The sequence below is a fragment of the Bombus vancouverensis genome, unplaced genomic scaffold (genome assembly GCF_051014615.1).
Source record: "Bombus vancouverensis nearcticus unplaced genomic scaffold, iyBomVanc1_principal scaffold0078, whole genome shotgun sequence".
In the NCBI taxonomy this organism is placed as follows: Eukaryota; Metazoa; Arthropoda; class Insecta; order Hymenoptera; family Apidae; genus Bombus; species Bombus vancouverensis.
The window spans coordinates 70,001-72,500 of record NW_027468969.1 but is presented as its reverse complement, the minus strand read 5'-3'; the positions used below and the strand labels follow the sequence as shown (position 1 = coordinate 72,500).

Sequence of the window (2,500 nt, the reverse complement as noted above, 5' to 3'; positions counted from 1 at the left end):
TGGGACGAAAGACCGCGCGAGGACGATGGATGAGAGTCCCATCGAATTTTTGATTTACAAGACACACACACTACCTGAACGAGACTAAAGTTTCATCGAGTTTATCGTCGTCGCATAACCCGTTCGGAGGGAACCGGCTGTCTATCCTCGTTGTCGTGAGTCGGACACCCGTGCCGTCGCTAGAGCTTTTCAAACTCTGCTTCTGGATGTTGGGACGAAAGACCGCGCGAGGACGATGGCTGCGAGTACCATCGAATTTTTGTTTTTTTTTTTTAAAAAAAACATCACCCGAACGGAGATGTGTTCTATCTTTCGTCGATTTTTCATGCTTTCAGTCGTCGCGTGGTCGCCATCCGTTCGGAGGGGATCGCCGGCTTCGAAACCTCGATGTCGTGAGTCGGACACCCGTGCCGTCGCTAGAGTTTTTCAAACTCTGCTTCTGGATATTGGGACGAAAGACCGCTCGAGGCGGACGGCCGCGCAAATCCCATCGAATCTTTACTATCACCCGAACGATGGAGAGATGCACGCGCGCTGTTTCTTGAATAATTGGACGAGAGAGTAGAATCAAACACATATAAAACATGGGCTAGCCACCGTCCTTACTCGTTCGCGAGATCGTGTGCTGTACAGAGGATTCAGAATCGGGTGTATATATCCCCGTCGTTTCCTGACGAACGGAGCTTCGATCTCGATGGTTGTTATATATCATAATGTACTTTACGCCCGGCCGGCGAACGCGCGTATCTTCGCGCGTTCGTCGGTTTCTTTTTTTTCGAACGTTTTTGTGTCGTCAATCCTATGGCGACTTCTGCGCGTTCGATTCCCGTTGGTCGAACGTGACGGAACTCGGCTTCGCTAGAACCGAGAAGAGTACATTTGAGTATTGAACTGTTGCAAAATTTATAAAAGATTACCCTGAACGGTGGATCACTTGGCTCGTGGGTCGATGAAGAACGCAGCTAATTGCGCGTCAACGTGTGAACTGCAGGACACATGAACATCGACATTTCGAACGCACATTGCGGTCCACGGATACAATTCCTGGACCACGCCTGGCTGAGGGTTGCTCACGTAAACCTAAGACTGCTTGCGTTGCGTATCGTTACTCTCCGTATCTGTCTCTCTCTGTCCCTTCTTGCCTTAACAACCCGCCGTCGTTCTTTATATAAGAGAACGTTTCAGAGTCGGACGAAGGTACAAGAACGAGGATACGAATAAGAGCGGACGGAGAGAACATACGCGACGTACGAGCGATTGTTGGACGCTCGTCGGCGTTCGTCGCGGTCGTGCAGAGACCGTGCAAGTCGTACGCATGCTCGATATATAATCTATCGTGTTCACGGGAGACTACGAAACTCTACCTCTGTCTCTCTCTGTCCCTTCTTGCCTTGACAACCCGCCGTCGTTCTTCTTAAAAACTGTAAGAGAACGTTTCCGAGTCGGACGAAGGTATACGAAGGGATACGAATAAGAGCGGAGAGAACCGTCACGGACCTGCGTGAGTGCTCGCGGCGTCGTGAGTCGTCCTTACGAGGGCGACCGCCCGCTTATGCACCGCTTCGTGTATCGGTTATCGAACGTATATACTCGTAGTGTTCTCCTCGTGACCGATTTTTTTTTCATATCAGGCGATATATGCTACGTTTGCCGGTGTTCGACGCACGAAGGTCCGCGCCCCCGACGTCGTCTTAAACGAATATTATATTTGGCGAGACTGAGAGAGAAAGCAAATATGGGAACTCGGTCGAGAGAGGAGAGAAGAGAGAACCAAAAACCTAAACTCGATGGCGTGCGAAACTTTGCCATAATCTACCGTCTTTTCTCAAGACTCTCGTACAGCCCCAGGGATCGAATGCCCACTCCGTCTCTTCGCGAAAGCGACTGACAACAACGAGGACCGTCGCATCGATGGGTCGTCGTTGCGTTTTACACGCTCTGTGCTTTTTTACAAGCTCCGAAAGTATCAGCCGTAGATCCGGGAACGCACGCGCGAGATTTCTTCGAACGCTCTGACGACTTAGGGAGGTATGATCCCCAGCGTCGCGCGGAGATCGGAGAGTACACGTACTCGTATCGGGACGAATTTTCCCCGTCGTCGTGTATCTCACTGCCCGCGCGCCTGGCCCCCCAAAGCCACGTTCGTCGGAAATCTTACATATTTGTAATGCGTGTGCGAACTAGCGTGTGTCTAAGATCGGCTATACACGGGTGCCGCTGTACTACAAGCTCGAGGTGTTTTGCGCAGCGTTTCTGTACCCGAGGAAGATGCGCATGTGAGTCCGTTACGAAGTTGTTCGTACGGTCGTCGTCGGAGAGATCGTAGACGAGGAAGAAGACGATCCCCTTTGGCGAGGCTCGAGAAAAAACTTTGAGAGAGACGAGGTATACACGCGAGTACGACTATGTCGTGCGCGCGTGTGATTTTTTTTTTATGGCAATTCGGTGCTTCGAGAATAGAGAAAAGAGAGTGTTGGTCATCCCATGCCTCTTCGTCGTC

The 2,500-nt window shown here is 51.0% G+C and overlaps 1 non-coding gene across 1 annotated transcript; it reads left to right on the top strand.

The window, feature by feature from the left end:
- The first annotated feature begins 914 nt into the window (after positions 1-914).
- Positions 915-1,069, top strand: LOC143305073 (5.8S ribosomal RNA). The gene has a single exon (XR_013061747.1). It is a non-coding gene; the product is annotated as a 5.8S ribosomal RNA (ribosomal RNA).
- The last annotated feature ends 1,431 nt before the right edge of the window (positions 1,070-2,500 follow it).